The 18,568-nt window shown below is 42.9% G+C and overlaps 4 long non-coding RNA genes across 10 annotated transcripts; 1 reads left to right on the plus strand and 3 right to left on the minus strand.

The window, feature by feature from the left end:
- The first annotated feature begins 1,974 nt into the window (after positions 1 to 1,974).
- On the plus strand, positions 1,975 to 5,734 carry LOC124703135. 2 transcript variants are annotated; one of them, XR_007002949.1, is made up of 4 exons: positions 1,975 to 2,581; positions 2,688 to 2,949; positions 3,067 to 3,281; positions 5,475 to 5,734. It is a non-coding gene; the product is annotated as an uncharacterized LOC124703135 (long non-coding RNA). The 2 variants fall into 2 exon arrangements; XR_007002948.1 differs by having other exon boundaries at positions 1,975 to 2,949.
- A 1,330-nt stretch (positions 5,735 to 7,064) lies between these two features.
- On the minus strand, positions 7,065 to 7,710 carry LOC124699688. Its single transcript, XR_007001486.1, has 3 exons — positions 7,613 to 7,710; positions 7,414 to 7,512; positions 7,065 to 7,325 (listed from the first exon to the last, which is right to left on the minus strand). It is a non-coding gene; the product is annotated as an uncharacterized LOC124699688 (long non-coding RNA).
- A 317-nt stretch (positions 7,711 to 8,027) lies between these two features.
- Positions 8,028 to 9,722, minus strand: LOC124699105. Of its 3 annotated transcripts, XR_007001265.1 has the most exons (5): positions 9,560 to 9,722; positions 9,297 to 9,397; positions 9,014 to 9,058; positions 8,192 to 8,901; positions 8,028 to 8,082 (listed from the first exon to the last, which is right to left on the minus strand). It is a non-coding gene; the product is annotated as an uncharacterized LOC124699105 (long non-coding RNA). The 3 variants fall into 3 exon arrangements; XR_007001264.1 differs by having other exon boundaries at positions 8,038 to 8,901; XR_007001266.1 differs by having other exon boundaries at positions 8,038 to 8,901; positions 9,157 to 9,397.
- Positions 9,723 to 13,456: 3,734 nt separating this feature from the next.
- LOC124699106 lies at positions 13,457 to 17,331 on the minus strand. Of its 4 annotated transcripts, none has more exons than XR_007001268.1 (5): positions 17,089 to 17,331; positions 16,898 to 16,975; positions 15,499 to 16,773; positions 14,675 to 15,402; positions 13,457 to 13,868 (listed from the first exon to the last, which is right to left on the minus strand). It is a non-coding gene; the product is annotated as an uncharacterized LOC124699106 (long non-coding RNA). The 4 variants fall into 4 exon arrangements; XR_007001270.1 differs by having other exon boundaries at positions 14,675 to 15,407; XR_007001269.1 differs by having other exon boundaries at positions 14,675 to 15,418.
- Positions 17,332 to 18,568: the final 1,237 nt, after the last annotated feature.

Genomic DNA, 18,568 nt, shown 5'->3' on the forward strand with positions numbered 1-18,568 from the left:
TATATTAGTTTTACTTTTTACACCACAACTATTTTCTTCGGAATCACCCTCTATATACTCACTCAATTACCAGCGCTTAATTCTTCTTTCTTGAATCAATTATTTAGAACTCATGTCAGTATATTCTGAGCTTTCTGGGTGTGTTCATATAGTTACTTCTGGTTAAATAGTTGATCTCTTGATACCTTAATCTGAATGGTAAGGGTTGGTGTTACTTCCATGTGTTTTTTGTGAAACTACGATATTGTTCAAATAAAAATATATGAGGCTTAGGCTGTTTATGCACCACATTCTGCTTCCTTTGTACCTTCAAATTTAGATATGTCAGTAACTTTATGCATGATATGCATTCCACCTTGGCCAAGATGTCGCAACTTATCTATTTCGAGATATATATCTTCGGTGTTAACTACGCATTTTCCAGTATTTTTGTATTTGTATGAATCCTGATATGCCATATTGTAGTGTCTAGATTGGATTGTGCAGTTCAAGATTGATGTTTTTTTTGGCTTTCAACTACCATCCTCAAAACTGTGAGCCAAAGGTGAGCAGTTCTCTGGCTGCTATGGGTTAGATGAAGATGACATAATCAATTGGAACCCGACTCCCAACTGATGTTTGTTTGTGTTTGTTGTTTCGTGTTAGGCTACTTGTAAGAAATAATTAGCAGCTCTATTGTGAACACGACTGGGACCCTCTATGTACTTAGCTGATGTTACCTTAGGATGGTATATTTGTACCTGTTGTAATATATTTCCTGTTTTTGCCACTTGTGTGTAGCATGTGCATTCAACAACAGAGAATTGTAAATTTCTGGTTAAGTCATGCCGCTGCCTCAAGAATTGTCTCTGTGTTCTTTACCTATTACATTCTCCCTCCATTCATTAAAAGATGCCTCAACTTTGTTAAAATTTGGATGTACCCTTTGATACATCCAAATTTTGATGAGGTTGAGACATTCTTTTAATAATGGAGTAGTAGACTTTAATAACGGTATCTGAGGAATAAGCATCGGCTAACTCTGTGCCAGGAACTGCGGTATGACAGATGATGTTATCTGGAATAATTGAGCGTAAAGCATCTATAGGTGGCTTTTCAATTCTGTCGTCAAATCCCATGTGTTTTATCCTAATTTCATCTTTCAAATTCGTTTTATAAAACTGAATTTCCATCATTTGTATACAAAGTGTAAATATGTATGAATTCCACGGGATCGTGCGCCAACACGCACATCTAAATCTAGTACTGCTTTAAGCTAGCGACTCCTGCCGACAGCCGCTGCAGCCGCATCTCCAGTCAGAAGCGCTGGTAGCTGGCAACAGGGGATGGTGTATTATATGATTCCTCCCGTCCTCTGCTACTAGGTGTTCAAGTCCCTCTCCTGCAGTCCTGCTTCGTGCCTGAGCAAGAATCCCTGAAGACATCTCCCCTCCGCGCGCAATGGGAGCGGCCGTCGCGCCAAACGGGAAGCGGATTAGGGACCACCGGAGCAGAGGATGAACGTGAGGCTGTGGAGCTTGGATAGATGGGGCGCCTGGACCCGTCGCCTCCATGCAGTATAGCGCCCCTCCGCGGCTCGGCGGTGCACGTGGGGATTCCGGGGTCGGCGGACCGGGGAAGCCAGGGGGCGGCGTAGGAAGGGTTCGCTGGGGATTTTCTTTTTCTCTCAACGGCGCCCGCCCCATGCAGCTGTTACTCGCTCAGGCACCCTCCCCCTGACTCTGCTGCGGTGCTGCCCGTCAGATCTGATGAAGAGGCATGGCCGCACGGCCACCGCTGGTCGAGACACGGGACAAACGAAGCTGCGGGGAAGGGTGCCGCCGTCGCGTGGCAACATTGCGGGGATAGATAAGGTGCAGGGCTGGCTTCTGTCTGGCTCAACCGAACCGTTATTCACTTAACGGTGGCAATAATTGTAATTTTTTTTATAACCAGGGGTAATAACAGACGGACGAACAAGAAATCTTATTTTCTTTACCCAAATGCTAAAAAGTGCTCGGATGCTCCCTGTCCATCTGAGCACTCCTTTTGTGTCCGTCCGATGCACTTGATCAAAGCACGCGTGGAGCTTGGTTTCCGACAGATTTTCCCCTGAGGTCCCTTGAGATAGAACCGGTCAACTCTTATCCATCGCGTTCCCATCCCCTTCCTCCCGCATCGTGTCGTCTCCCCATCTCCACTCCCATGGCGGCTCTACTGGTCAAATCGGGCTACCAGCGCCGCCCCGTAACTTCAGCCGCCTGCTCTCCCGCCGCCACCCAACATTGCCTCCCTTTCTCTAATCCGGCGCCATCCTAACCCTGGTCAGCCGCTTCCTCGACTCCTCGCCGCCGCAATCCTAGTAGCAACCCTAGCTGCCGGCCCTTCCCGCGTTCGCCTCCTCCAGCAGGTCTCCGCCGGCGGTGTCCCCAACCTGATCCAGGCGCCTCTACCCCGACCTCCTCCTCAAGCAGCTCCGGCCGGCAACCTCGACCTCCCACTCGTCCCGCATCACCAGCTCAAGGTGGGGTCATCCCGCATCCGGCCAAGGCACGTGCTGCTTCTGCACTCCGTTCAGGGCAAACTGCTTGAATGAATCATAGTATGTCAATTCATGGAGTTCGCATGTTCTATTGTACTTGTAGAATTGTGTAATTGGAAACAATTGCTGAACAAGTGCCCCACGTACCCGTCCCTGTCGCCTCCAGATGTGGACAGATCGAGACTGAAGAAGTCGAAGCTCGGCCGCTCAGCCTCTGCTCCCACGTTCGTCTCCGGTGGCATTGGGCCTCCAGGCGGGTCGTCCCCGCTGAGGCGCAGATCTGGATCCCATGGTTCCTCCTCGCGCCCTTCGACGACGCTGCGCCGCGCCAGCGTGCTTCGCGACTGGCCGATGTGTTCTCTGTGACTCTGTCGCAAGAGAGATTTTCTGGAGAACCTGCGGCGGGTGCTCTCCTAATCTCCTACGAGGTACTACCGCCATGTTCCTGCTTTCAATGTCAGTGGTTGGTTGACCTGTGTATGCTCGTACGTTGGAAGCAATCCAAGTCAACTCACATGGATGATTTCTTGTTGTGCTGTAATCAGGTATGGGACAAATGTCAGGCCGGACGCTGTGCTTAACAAGGAGCGGAAGAACAGAGCCGATAAGAAGGTGTATTGTGCATAGTTAAACGACACCATTTCAGTATTTCGACATAACATGCTTCAAACTTCTAGTGTTTGCAACAGGGGCAGGTAAAGGATGCACGGCAGCGGGTTCAGAACCAACACTCGGAAGACGCCGGGACAAGAACGCCTAGGTGCATGTCACCGCCTTCAACTCTCTTTAATATCGTTGCTACTCACTTCAGTTAAGTTGATTATCTCCGGTAATTAAGTTGCTCATACCCTTAAGTAAGTTGTGTACTGGTCTTTTTTTTTATCAAGTTTTTGTTTAGCTGCAATATCCATGTCATCTTTCACTTTAATAGAGTTTTTAATCACTTCTGTTAAGTTGGTTGTCCCGGTAATTAAGTTGCTCATACCTTCAAGTAAGTTGTTTACTAGTCATTTTTATCAAGTTTTATTTTTCTGCAATATCCATGTTATCTTTCACTTTGGTAGAGTTGCTAGTCACTTATGTTAAGTTGATTATCCCCAGTAATTAAGTTGCTTATAACCTCAAGTAAGTTGTTTACTGCTCTTTTTATCAAGCGTCAAGCTTCGTGAATCCCCCACCAGCTGTCCTTTGTTTCATTTTTTTTTGTTTATATGTACGTTTGTTTCATTTTCGTTTTCAACATGGAATTTCTTGCTTGTATCTGGAGAAGACGACCTGACAGCGAATGTCAGCATTGGGCTGTCAGCCATTTTTTCTAGATACGTTGCTATGCAGTAGGGCATATTTTCAGTTGATATAGTAGATGTTCTGTTGGCAGTAGATAGTTCGGCACCTAGGGATATGGTCTCATAAAACGCGCACTGGTTTTTTGTTCGCACCCAAGGCAATGCCCTTACAACGTGCGCGTAGTTTGGAATGATCGACGCCTGCCGGTAGGTTTGTGTGACGCAGGTAATGCGAGCATCAGTTATTTTATGTTGCTCGTGTTTCTGTTGGCGATGTGCTGCTCCACAAGTAGCGCACGATTGACCCATGTTACAGTGCATGTATGAAAGGAACATAGCATGAATCTAAATTCTAGTTGAGTTCATTTATTTTTCTTTAGCACTACCCCTTTTTAAGTTTTACAGTATTTTTCGTTAAATTGTCTTATTTAACTTAGTTCAGTAGGTTAAGTTTATTTATAGTTTTTCCAGCACTGCCACCTTTTTTAGTTGCACACTTATTTATTAAGTTGCAGTGTTCAACATAGCTAAGTTTGGTACTGGAATCCACCATAGTTGTATTTCCATTAAGTTGTATAATAATTTTTATTTAGTTGTTTGACCAATATGGCTAAGTTGGTTACTGTATTCATATTAGTTGTTTCTCTTTCAGCATGCCTTAGTTGTCTTTAACTGCTAGTTAAGCTATGTTTTTTCAGCACCATCATTAAGTTTTGCATCCTTACTTTCATGAAGTTAGTTTTCAAACATGGTTAAGTTGGTTACTGAAACCGACATAGTTGTTACTCGGTCGGCATGCCTTAATTGTCCTTTATCCGCTACTAGTTAAGCTATTTTTTTGCACCATCATTAAGTTTTGCACCTTGATTTACATTAAGTTGTAGTGTTAAATATAGCTAAGTTGGGTACTGGAATCCACCATAGTTGTATTTCCATTAAGTTGTATAATGATTTCCATTTAGTTGTTTGACCAGCATGGCTAAGTAAGTTTGTATTTTATCTTGTGGTTTAGTAAGTTGAATATTGGATTCCATTAAGTTGTTTTTGTTCAGCATGCTTAAGTTGTGCACAGAATCTAACCAAGTTGTATTTTCTCAGTATGCTTTTAGTTTGTGTTTTTTTATCTTCTAAGTTGTATAATGATCCCTCATAGTTGTTTTGTTGAACTTACTTAAGTTGTTACTGAAATTAACGAAATTACATTTCTCACAGCAAGCTTATTTAGCAACATCGTAATTTTGAGTTACAGCCATATGCCCTAATGTAGTATGCTACTCCCTCCGGTCCTATTTAATTGACTCAGATTTAGTACAAAGTTGTGCTAAATCCGAGTCAATTAAAAGAGACCAGAGGGAGTATTAGTTAAGTTCTTTCTATCAGCTAGCTAACATGTGTTCAAACATCTTAAATCTGAGTTACAACAGTATGCCCTGATGGAGTACCTTCCTTTTTTTTATACAAGCAATACCTTCATGATTTGAATAATGATATTAATTAGCAAAGGTTGTTTGATTGTTTCCACTATACAAGCTTATATCTTCTTTACTTAATGTCTCTTATTAAGTTGTTTTGTGTACATATTTGAACTAGGATTTCTGTTGTCTCACAAGGCGACCATAATTTTTCTTACAAAATGACATGTCTTCTCTTTGGTATATGTTTTCCAGGCAACAACCGTCAACTTTGGACATCCAGCCGTCATTCCTGACCCGAGTGCGGCTGCACCCTAGAATAACGGCTGTAGCTACTGTAGTCACACTTGGGGTTTCCGATATGCAACTGAGTTTGTTTCCAAAAGGTTTCTCTTTGTTGCATGAAACTTGGGTTTTCCTGTTTATCGAAGTTGATGCGGGTTTGCTATATGTTGTATGGGCATGCGGACTTCTGAATCTAACTTAGTTGCTATAAGGATTGTTCTTGTTATCCAGGACCTAACATCTCTTATTTTTTTATCTTAGTATTTCAGTTTTGTTCTTTTGTTCTTTGTTCCATATAACTTGGATCTATGAATCCAACTAAGTTGCCGCCGATGTAGTTGCTATTGCTTCCTGGGATTTTTTGTACGGTTGTATGTAATTAAGTTGATGCAAGCCTTCCTAGGGTGATTCAGTATGTTGGTATTATTTTCTTGTGTTTTACGTGTTCCAGGAATGAAGCCTGGTTGGCGCTCGCGAGCTAGAGCTGGCCCAAGACGCTAGGGTACCTGGTCAGGGAATTTGCGCGGGGCCCTGGTCCAGGGTACGCATATGCGCGTTGCATTTTCGGGCGAGTACTAGATTCGTCAAAACAGCATCTGGATGCTGGATCAAACGAACGGGCATCCGGATGCTTGTATGGACAAACCAGCACCGGATGCTACCTAGCCGCTCCCTTTTCTTTATTATTAGGTATAGACTAGGAAAAATGCCCGTGCGTTACACCGGGAAGAAAACACAAACGCTCGGGCGAATCATTTGTGACTGCACATTTCATATGTTCCACCATCGATGAAGGTGGTCACTTTTTTTCTATTCATGACAAACATGATTAATCCTGAGAATATGAGTCTGGCAGACCGTTGCTTTATCGAATTATAATATCGTGAATTTGTTATAATGGTGGTAACATACCGTATCTGATCTAACCTTGGTGTCATGGAACAAAGGTCGGTGATTAAAAAATGAAGGAATTGAGTTCAAATGAGCAACACTTTTACAATACTATATTTTTATCTAGAGTTCAAAAAAATTATAGCAATAAACGTGATTGAGAAAATGGCACATCTAACCGGAAAGGAAAATGCTTCTATTCGGCCGACCGATCCGGGGAGGAGTTATCGGTCGTTCCAAAACCGCGCGCGCAGATTCCGCTCATCTGCCACTTCCGCATGCCACCTGCCTAGTGTTGGCCCAACAATTCATGAGCTGTCACGTACTGGCTGCTGCTAGCTATTGCAGGATACTCTTATGTGCTTGCGTGCACACAGCTGCAGCGCTGCTCTCCTGCATGCTTCCTCTAGCATGTGCATGCAGAGGTATGGTCTAGTTGAATGCCTAGCTAGCTAAATATTTTTGTTATAATTTAATACTAGGAAGCATTGGCGCGGCACGCCGCGCCCGTTGTGCTAATATGTTGTTATAAATTGTTAGCGTTATCTTCTTTGGAGAGTGTTTTTATAGTCTACAAAGCGATGTATCTGAACTATAATGTTTCAGACGTGTGGTAGAGCAGATTATTTTTCTTGTCGAGACTATGATGTTAAACTCTGATAAGCAGGATGACTCACAAGCAGAGGATTGTGTATTTAATAAGCAGCAGATGCCCAGTTTCGGGACATGCCAAAGGCTCTTTCTAGCTGAGATAGTAATTAGGTTCATAATACTATAGTACATAACATCCAGAGTGGTCAACTCTAGCAAACATTACCTCGGAAGCACTTGCTGGCTAGTACGGCAGGTAGGTAGGTTGACAGTACTACTTTTTTGCTTTGGGTTCTCAAGCTCAATTGATCTGTTTTTGTAGACAGATCTCCGCTGCTGCTGCGAGAATAAACCAAAAGGTAAAGCTAGCATGTTTTGCAATAATGGTATTTGATGTGTTCAACTTGTGGTTAAATTTAGTTCTTACCTGGAAGTGGTAAAAGTTCTTTGTTGATCCGCTTCTTGGTTGCTGTAGTAGCTGATGCCTTGGCCTTTCTCTTCTTTTTTCAGTCGTGGAGCTGACATCCTTCAAAAGAGAAGTAGACGCGTTTATGTAGAAATTGTATGCTGGGCAAACTTTATTTCTAGAAAATCCGAGTAATAGTAACTCTGTAACTTTCACTTACTCTTCATTCGAGCAGCTGAGGCAGATGTCGTCTGGCCGGCGTGGTTCCTCAAGCTTTGCTATCCTCTGGTGCATTTGTCAATTCTTCAGGTGGACAGAGTACAACAGATTTTTCTGGGTCTGTCGGGGTTTCTATGCTGCTGCCTGATGCTAGTGCTAATGCTAGAGAAGTAGTGTCGGTTAGTTCAGAGTTTGAAATACGTAATGTTCAGTATGTGACTGCTATGAAATGTTCAGTACATGCAAGATGCAAATAGGGAAGCTAGTCTTCTGAATATGCCAAGATCCAGTGTTTTACTTCTTGCAAAATATTAAAGCAAAATAGCAAATGCATACATTATACTGTAGTTGTTGCTTTTATGATCAGTTAAATTGACTATTTCAAGAGGAAACATGGTAAGAACAGATCAAAGTTACCTCCAAAATTCGTTCTCAAGGTAGGTATGTCCATTGTCATTCAGTTCGAGCAAACTAAAAACCAGCAAATATATTACTGTTAAGTTATGGTTAATCATAGTTCTCAACAATATATTCTACCCATCAGACATTACCGAATCAGCCTCTATATATGCTCACGTACCTGTTCAAAACAGCCTAACGACAATGAAACTGTCTGCTACAAATAGTGCGGCGTGGTAATTTCCCAAGAAACTACTCAGCACAGTAAGAATGGAAGGACTAAACCAACTTGGCCCGGCAGCTTTTATCCGTTTCTTTCCTCTATATAGATCTCGTGGGTTTAGGTCCAAGTTTGATCCTCCATATCTCCTCATCGCTCTCTACACGTGCAGTTCACCAAACCTCAGCTCAGCCTATTGATAATCGAATTGTTGTAGAAATGTTTTTTGTCAGCAAATGGTGCACACATGAGAATGACTGGTCTATCCTGAAAATTCGAAGCCAAGAAACATGTTTGAAATCATCAAAAAATTGTACACGCTAAACAGCATGTTTCTGGTACCAACATCTACACTTGGATGAAAAGGGCATGTGTATCAGTTCATTGTGCAGATAAATGGGACAATAATATTGGGAGAAAAGATCATGTAAAAAGCTTACGAAAAGACCTGTAAGAAGTAAGCCGTCATCAAATATTAGATTAAAGTGGTCATATGGTTAAGGGAATGCACAGCTTCAACATCACACCTTCAGCAAATGCTTGATTGGGTACCTGTGCTTCATTGAGAAGTTCACGTTATGATTTGATCAGACAACTTCTTAGCTGGCCACCACTTTTAGAATTGATGAAGACCACACAAGCGAACAACGCAGCATGGTAGGCGACAGAATCTAGGTTGACAGAGGATAAAAATAAAATGTTGGGATCTATCAAAGAAGCTGACCGAGCGCACCTGTCGGCTGGGCTAGAAGAGGAAGGCATGTAGGAAGAAGAGAGACTCACCGAGATGCCACACGTCTCACAAAACACTGCTGGAATCTTCTTATTCTGTAGATACATGGATGCACATCAATTCAGTGTCTGCATATCAACCATGATTTAGTGCGAACTACCATTAATCAGCAGGTCCACCAAGGGAGCCGTACCAAGTGTTGTTTCAACTTTGATCAGGCTGACCATCTTATGCAGGCAAGCATTCTGAAGTTTTTCCCCTTCTCACATTCATAATAATAGAAAGGAAGAGAAACATGTTCAATCGAAATATAAAGAAAAGGAGAGAAAATACCTGAACAATCAAATGATGAGCGATGAAAATCCTATAACACCAAGGAAATATGAAAAGAAGGTCGAATTCGTCCTCCATTTTCCAGAGAAGGTCTCTACATTCTACAACACAAATTAAGCCAAAATTATATCAATTTGCTCCCAGTATGAACATACTCACAGGAAGAACACGTCACAATATCTGATGATCATAATGTAAGAAAGAAATATAACTTGGTATGGAAAAATTACAATAAGAAGATGTGCACATAGATTTCAGCTGACCTTCTCAAGTGGTATTCTGGAGGAGACAACACATCATCCTCCAAAACGCAGTTGACAACAACCTGCCGTTGTAGCCCGACTGCCGATCTCAACGCGCAACATCAGACCTTGCAGACCAATCTGCGAGCAATAGCACACAGGATGAAGGCGGCATCACGGCTCATCAATCAGCCCAGCTTAAAGACTGCGGGGCGCCCGGAGAGCGCAACGACGGCAGGGGGTGCGGAGCTGGCCGTACGCAGCAGTACATCGGCCCGCGCAGCAAGCCCGCGCGATGGCCATGGGCTAACCGGCAGCCTTGCCGCTCTAATTTCGCACACGCAACGCCATGAGGGGCGGGCAGTGGTCGCATCAAGAGATGGCACGCGGCGGCGCGCCTCCCCACCCTAGCAGCAGCGGAGATCGTGACGCCGGCGACCTCCCCTAGGGAGAGAGGCGGCACCCCGTGTGGGTCCAGCAGTCTGTCCGCCGTAGCAGTCCTGCTGTGAGAGTTCACCGGGATGGACTCCCCGTTTCCGCTGCGCACATCGCGCTTATGTTGCCCGCCCCCTCGCGCCGACGTCCTCTTGACCTCTTCCATCTTCATCTCCTGCTCCAGGCTTTCCTCTTCTCCCTCCTCCACCTCCATCTCCTGTTCGAGATTCTTCTCATACGCGTTCATCGCTGCTTCATTGGCCTCCGATTGAGGCGAAGCGAGGTAGGAGGACCTACAGCAAGAAGAAGACGGCTCAGCAGTAATATCTTGAAAGCTCGAAACACACGATGACGCAGAGAAGGAGGCCGGACTCGCCGCGGTGGAGGACGTTGGCGCCCTCGGCCTCGACCCGACGGCCAGAGGGAGAAGAGGCTGCCGGGCTGCCGGCCCTAGTGGAGGACATGGAGGGAGACACTTGGGAGTCGGGAGAAAGAGAGAAGAAGAGACACGGGACAAAGCGACCCCAAATGTTCTATCGTGAAGATCATGGGCACCGCTTTGACCCTGCCGCTTTGACCAAGTTCTCAACAAAACAGGAAGCAAATCCATTGATCCGTTCTTGCCGGTAACCGGTCACCTGCCCAACAGTAAAAAAAAGCAGAAAAAATTTAACCAGCAGTTGGACCAGACGGTAAAGCAAACAAATAGTGCACGTGGCATTTAATGTATGGATGAAACCCACAGAAATTAGCTCATGAACAGTGGCCAACTCAATCTGAAGGCGTTAAATTGATTGAACTTTATATAGGTTATAATGTAGTAAATTAGTTACGGCTTGACCATTTCGCATTATAATCTTAAACATATGGATTTTTGTTGTAAAGGTTTATGACTTTTCTGAAGATAGTTTCGTGATTTTTGTTGTAATTAAATCTGTAGACAATTAGTTGTTGCTTCACCACTTTGTATTGTTCCCAAACATATGAAATTTTTATTGTAATCGTTTGTGACTTTTGTAAGAATAGTTTGGTGATTTTTGTTGTGATTAAAGATGTAGCAAATTAATTTTTGCTCGGTCACTTTGCATTGTTCCCAAACATATGGATTTTTGTTGTAATTATTTGTGAATTTTGTAAATTAGTTTGGTTAAAATTGTTGTAATTAAATATGTAGAAACATAGTTGTTCCTTGACCACTTTGCATTTTTCATAAACATATGGATTTTTTTTGTAATCATTTGTGACTTTTGTAAATTAGTTTGGTTGTTTTTGTTGTAATTAAAGCTATAGAAAATTAATTGTTGGTTGTCCACTTTGTATATATTCGCAAACATATTGATTTTTTGTTGTAATCGTTTATGACTTTTGTAAATTAGTTTTGTTGTTTTTGTTGTAATTAAATCTATAGAAAATTATTTGTTGGTTGTCTACTTTGTAATTAAATCTATAGAAAAAAAATGTGTTGCCTAACCGCTTCTTTATATAGTGTTACTTTTCTGAAGTGTTTCTATTATTTTGTTGTAATTGCAATTTTCATATATATGGTGAGTGGTTTTTGTTGTAATACTACTTGCTCTAGCGTTAAATCACCGCGGTGGTATATTTTCTTGAAATTGTTAAATAAGAGTAATTAGAAATTATATTTTCTTAACTTAAAGCTTAATATAACTTACCCACTATTGTTACATTTTATACAGATAAATAAGAGTAGAGCTAGCTGTCTGATTGTAGTAGTACAAAGCAAGTACTAATAGCATAGGTTGATCCCAACTGCGCACAAAAATAACAGCTACACCTAATAGCGGCTGGCGTAAGGCTTCTCCCATGCATGCATGGCAGCAGGATAGGAGACTAGGCTCGCAGTGCGCGGCAGACCAGCCTGAAAAGCCACCTAACACTGCTACTGTAGCATGAAAGCGACCTGTCACGGGTAATTCTGGAGCGTTTGATCAGCTGAACGGCGCTAATACGACCGATCCAGGGGTGGGATCGGTCGGCCGACGGTCAGCGCGACCCGCGCCGCCGTGGTGGAACCTGCATCAAACTGCGTGGAGCGGCATGACAGCGCACTCGACGTCCTCGTCACCTCGTGCTTCGCCGACGTGATCAAGCAGCGTCACCAGGTTGTTCAAACACATCTATCTTTTATCTACACGCCTAGGTTGTTCCGCATCGCAATTGCAACCACCTCCACTTAATGAACCCATCATATCAGCGATGATCACGAACCAAGAGCATGCATGTAGCTCTTTCATTGAGTCAGCCTTTAACTAAGCTCAGCCGATCGAGCGGCCATAGCTCACCTTTGTCCATGTCTCGGGACGGACTACGCACTGACCACCTCAGCTGTCACGGGCTGAGATGTAATTAATCGATTTTATCGGTCTTGATATCTCCCAAGATCTGGACGCCATGACAGCTCATAGAAACATAATGTTGTTCGGTCCGGATCAGAGACGCATCAATCAACTGGCTCAATCTTGAAATTTTCCAGCAGTGTTGTACGATGGGCGAAGACGGACGGAGAAGGGAAATTTGTCATATCTGCGGTTAACGTTGTTTGCGGCAGCGTCCAGCGAGCCAGCGACGAGATCGATCTGGACGATGGCGTTGGTGGCAGCGACAACCTCGGCAGCAGAGTGAACTCGATGATGGCTCATTGCGACATCGCGCGACGATCGATTGATGATAGTACCACGTTATCTTCTTTACTGGAGTACTAGTAAGCTTGCACGTGCAATGCACGTTTTAAATTTAAAATTTTAATGCATGTCTCAAATTCAAAATTTGAATATGCAGAGCTTACAAATGTCAATCCACATATTTCCTATCATGTGTGTGCAATGATTAGGATTGGAGAAACCACTTTGAATAGACCACGTGCAGTGCATGTCTCAAATTTAAATTTAAATCATGTCTCAGTTTCTAATTTTGAATATGCAAGGCTTACAAATGTCAATCCACATAATGTTCTTATTCTGCGTGTGCAATGATTTGGATAGGAGCACCCATTTTGAATAGACATGTGCATAACTTGGGTTTGACACAATATAAAAAAACGCCACTCTATTTTAACACAATAAATCTCGAAAAATCTCGCCTCTACAATCTCAATTACTGCAGACCTTCGAAAAGGTTCCTCTCAGCATCTTCAATAATGCAGATTTTCAAACCGAAGGAAACCCCACAGAACAACCCCACAAAACAACATGTGCATCTCCACTTTTTGTCACGTTGAATCCCTCACCGGCAAAATCACCACACTTAGGTTTTAGGAGTAAGCAGCTGTCGTCGTACTTTTAGAACTTGAACAAGATTTTAGAACTTGCCATTACCAAACATGGCATAATACACACACATGTCATATCACCCATAATAATGTACTGTTGTTAACTTAAACAACAAATGTTAATTAGAAAATGGAAGGACAAGGTTCGTGTTTAAACCTGACAGTAATGTCAATATCAGGCTAAGCAACAAAAATTGTAAGAAAATTCATACAATTGCCAGAAATCAATTATGTTCGTCCTTGACAGATGGCTGAAAAGAGAAACTTATGTATTCAGCTGGACAGGTGGCTGAATTTGCTAGACATTTCAGAATTTGGATAGTCCAAAACTCGTAATACAGCACCAGCTTCCTCACTAAAACCAAAGATCAATGTTAGGAGTAAGCAACTCCCAGCGTACTTTTGTAAGTTTAGCCCGACCAAAGAAATGACTCTTAACTAAAATGACTCTTAGCTACAGTGAACCATTCTCTACAATTAGTATTCCCTCCGTCCAAGATTGTCGATAGTCTAAAATAGTATATTGAAGTGAAGGGATCTGATCTTCAAATCACCTTCAGAAGAGCAAGATTGTGCAATGGATTTGTTCTTCTGCCCCTTCGACATCTTCCAAGTAAATGAGAAGTAAAGAACATAAGCACAGGGTTCCAACATGAATGAATCTGCATTTGATTAACTATTTGAAATGTTTATGTTCATTTTTCAAGTTCTTCAAGAGCAGCTTGACACTATTGCTATAAGACTAACACTCAGTTTCTCACTACTTCAGAACAATTTTTATTAGTGTCAAGCAGTAATAGCTGTTAGAGTTATAATTATGTGTACTTATGTTGGCTTTTGGCTTTCCACTTTCTATCCTTTGGACTACCACATATACATGTATATATGGCCTTTGGCCTTTGGTAATATCGTAATCATGCACGTGTTGAATAAAATAATATTTCCTGGTAAAGTAAACTAATATAATTCAATTAGAAAGGCATAACTAAATTGTTATGTCATTATTATCAATGTTATTTTGTAAATTGAGGACATAAAATGAAAAAAAATCACCGATTTCCATAGCATCTATTGATGCCAGAAAATCAAGGACATGGTTCTATAGAACTATGTGATATCTACATTGCATCCACTTGTGCAAAATCAGGTGGAGCTACCCAAGCAATACAATGATCTGCACCGCTGGCTGCACAAATGACTTGAGTTGTATACTAATTTCAATCAAAATAGATATATGTGCTAACAAAGCTGGTGAGCCTAAGTAACAATGAAAAATGTAAGGATCATTAGAAAAAAAAAATCCTGGAATAGTCTACAAATAGAGGAGTCTTCTTTGCTAGTGTACATGACTTGCTGCTCAACGACCACTGCCCGTCGAGATGAAATAAATAATTGGTTTTAGTGTTTCTTACCAGGAAAAGAATGAAGAAATTGACGCTGGATGGATCTTTATTTCATTCATTTGCACCAGATATGTCTGATTAATTAGTCGTTTGCACCAGATAACTGACATCAAAATGTGACACACGGGTTGAAAGAAGATAGCAGCATACAATGTCCGCCTTTCAGAAAAATCATGAAACACATACCGTGCAAGAATCCCAAGTGAGACGATCTCTAATCTGCAGTCTGATTTATTATCATTTAGAGCAGGATTCAAAATTGGAAGATCATTCAATTCTACCACATATGCGCATAGTAAGAAAATGTAGTCTGGTGCCCAAATAGCCTCCCCAAAAAAACTCAGCAGAACAACATGTCGAAGCAAAGACTGCCACTGCCAGTCCAAGAGATAACAGTATGCAAGCCCAAACTGAGGGTAACACAGCAGTAATATCTCTCAAATGACTCACGAATTACCAACTTTGTAAATATATCTAGAGTTGGTGGTACGGGTTGTGCAAAATAATTAAGATGCTCAACAGACACTGAAAGTCATAAAATCCCAGCCACCACACACCATGCTCAGCAGATTATTTACTTCTGTGTAGCATAAAGATGATAGGAATGGCAATATGGAAATCCTTTCCAACTCAGACTCAAGCTGTAGACATATACTGAAAAAACTACCACTCACCTTTAGCTCCGCTTGAATAAAGTATTGCCACGGCATTGACATGGCCATAAACCTCATTGCCTCCTGCACTTTATCAGAACTGGGATTACTGCATTGAGCATCATGCAACCTGGTTTTCTCAATTGACAGTGGTTCGTAATGAAAGCAAGACCCACATACCCCAAGCTCATCAACGTAGGTTTTGAAGAAGATGGTGGCGGCGAAGCGGTATGCCCAAAATCTCCCATGGGCGATTGCGAGGATCGACGCTCCATGCAGTGCACCGTCCTGCAGTTCGGAGGCAATTGCAATGGCCAGATGGAAGGGCGACGCAGCAGCGAAGCGAGATGCCCAAAATCTCTCGTGAGCGATTGAGAGGATCAACGTTCCATGCAGTGGACCTGCCTGCAGTTCGGCGGCAATTGCAAGGGGCAGGTGGCGGGGTAGCCCGCTGGTCAGCACAGCGGCGGCCCGCATATCAGCAGCGACTGCGTGCAGGTCGGCGAAGATTGCTGAAATGTGTACATATATACACTATTCTTGGCATATTGTTAGAAATGAACTATAACTGAACCTATACTTTGAATTGACCACACTACACTTGCGTCGGGGAACATATGAGTTCATTTTTGTAATAAAGAAAATCTTGCAATAACTGAACGACATGAACGGAGAAAATTGAAAGTTCATTTAACCTTTTCTTCTCTCATTTTAGGAGAAACAAAAAAATGAATTAAAAAAATCTTGTTGGCATCTCATATATGAAATTATGAATAGCAGATAAAGTTATTGCATCAATTTGGTCAGTATTTCGTTGCAATCTCAGTATGAAGAATAGATGTAGAAACCCCGAAATTGGCTTCATGTAAACAAGTTAAGGTTGTACTCATGCCTTGAGCACATACTATCTAGATATATCTAAATTTAGATAAACTTGCGACATTTTTTTTATCGACAGATGTAGTTTATAAAGTCGATATTTGTTCTTATATAGGCCTCCCTTATTTGGTTGTACCTGTACAATAGATAGAGGTTTCAAGATATGATTTTAGAAATAGTATTTGTACTACTCCCTTCAATCCATATTAGTTATTTCTATGTAGATATATCTAGAGATATTTTAGTTGTAGATACATCCGTACTAACTGCAATTAATATGAATCGGAGGAAATAGTAATTTTCTTTTGTCAAGTGCTACATTTGCTCCTTTTGGGATTCTATAACTCATCTGCTCGTTTGCATAATTCCTGCCCAAAAATACTTTTTAGTCGACATCTTAGCACACAAAGATTACAAAAAAATATGGCATAAGTTGAAACAAGAACACCTGGTCCCAGGACTGGATGTCGCCACAGTAGGAAGCAAATTCCCTTTTGGTTCAGTCAGGTACTTCAGTCGAGTAGAAGATGATTTCTACTCAGTCAAATCCTCTTTGGTATCTCGATTCTATGGAGACTGCAAGAGTGGGGATTACAAAGATCATCAGAAAAAATAAGAATAAGCAACGATGGAAAGAAATCGGATTGGGTGAAGAAGAGTAGAAAGGATGTGAGCTATGTAGAAGATGATTTCTACTCACCAATGCGAATCGAGGAGATATATTTGTATGATATCAATTAAGATCTTGTTCTCAGCCGCGGCAAAACAGGCAAATAAACTACAGCGAGCAGAAGACAACCTTTTCATCAGCCAATGGAGAAGACGAAGGAGACGGCAGCGCCGCCGATGACTCGGTCATTAATCACATGAGTGCTTCAATCTAGCACATACCTACTCTGCCGGGGGATCCTTGGATTTTGGGGCCCAGTGAGGTTGCACCAATTCTCCCCCGGATGCACCCGCTCAGGGCCGACCTTGCCTCCGCGGCATACGGAGGCAGTGGCTCCTGCGGCGACGCGATTATTGGGGCTCGTGGAGCAGAAGGACCGGAGGCGATTGGGGCACGTGAAGGATAAGGATCGGAGGCACTTGGCGGTGGGCGAGGACTGGAGGCGCGTGATGGACGCGGCGGCGGAGGCTGGGATGGTCGGTCGCGGCGACGCCGACGCAGAGGGTGGGGGTCGTGGCCTCGTGGGGATAGTGCTTGTTTCTCTCGTGCGCTGGAGCAGTTTTTGTCTAAACTGGGGCAGTTTAGCGAAGCGATTAGGCGCTCAACGCGTTGAGCTGCTCAACATTGGGCAGTTCTGGATCGTTAGATCTTGCGAGTGTAGGGCTCAGATTTATTGGATCTGCCCTTCTCTCTCTTTTTATATTATATTATTAGTTTAGATTTAGATTAGTTTTGGATCGGTGGTGGTCGTATGTAATTAAACTGTCGTACGTCAAAAGAACCAGAAAAAGCGGAGATGATCGCGTTCCTAGCGAGAAAAAATCGGCTAGAGCGAACCTACTCGCCTTGCACATATCCGTGAAGAGAACAACTCCACGTCGAGCACGTTTGGTCTTCCCTTGCACGCACGTTTGCTCCCCTGGTTTCCCATGTACATATACGGGTGAGATCGACCAGATCGACCACGACGGAAACTACCAATACCTACACATCATCGATCGACCGCATCTACTCCACGTCTCCACCAGACCCCGCTGACGGCGAGACCCGGATGAACGGGGGGCGAAGCACAGCAGCAGCCACGACCGCCATATGGATACACCAACGCCATGGTGAACGGTGATCTCGCCTTACATATCGAGCTCGACTGGTCCACCTCCGACGACGAGGACCAGCCGGGATCCCACACTAGTTATGTTTATGGCCGGTTTGCTCCGTGCGATGGTACCAATTTATATCTAGAGATCGTGGTGCCGAGACGATGGAAATTCAGGCCTGGTACAAACAGAGTCCTCCTCGATCAGGAAGTGAATATTGCAAATATCTCTCTCTTCCCTTTCCTTCATATACCAACCGACCTAGGAAGTGGACACTTTTTGTTTGGGCCCATGAGCAAAATGAACCAGAAACGAAGATTAACTCTCTTGGACGTACGACGGACAACCAACAGGAACTACGATCACGGACGAAACAAAACGGACGAAACCACCGAAACGCTTTTCCCTTTATTTTTAAGTTTATTATATATACCAACCGACCTAGGAAGTGGACTTTTTTTGTTTGGGCCCATGAGAAAAATGAACCAGAAACGAAGATTAACTCTCATGGACGTACGACGGACAACCAACAGGAACTACGATCACGGACGAAATAAAACGGACGAAACCACGGAAACGCTTTTCACTTTATTATTAGGTTTAT

The sequence above is a fragment of the Lolium rigidum genome, chromosome 3 (assembly GCF_022539505.1).
Source record: "Lolium rigidum isolate FL_2022 chromosome 3, APGP_CSIRO_Lrig_0.1, whole genome shotgun sequence".
Taxonomy (NCBI): Eukaryota; Viridiplantae; Streptophyta; class Magnoliopsida; order Poales; family Poaceae; genus Lolium; species Lolium rigidum.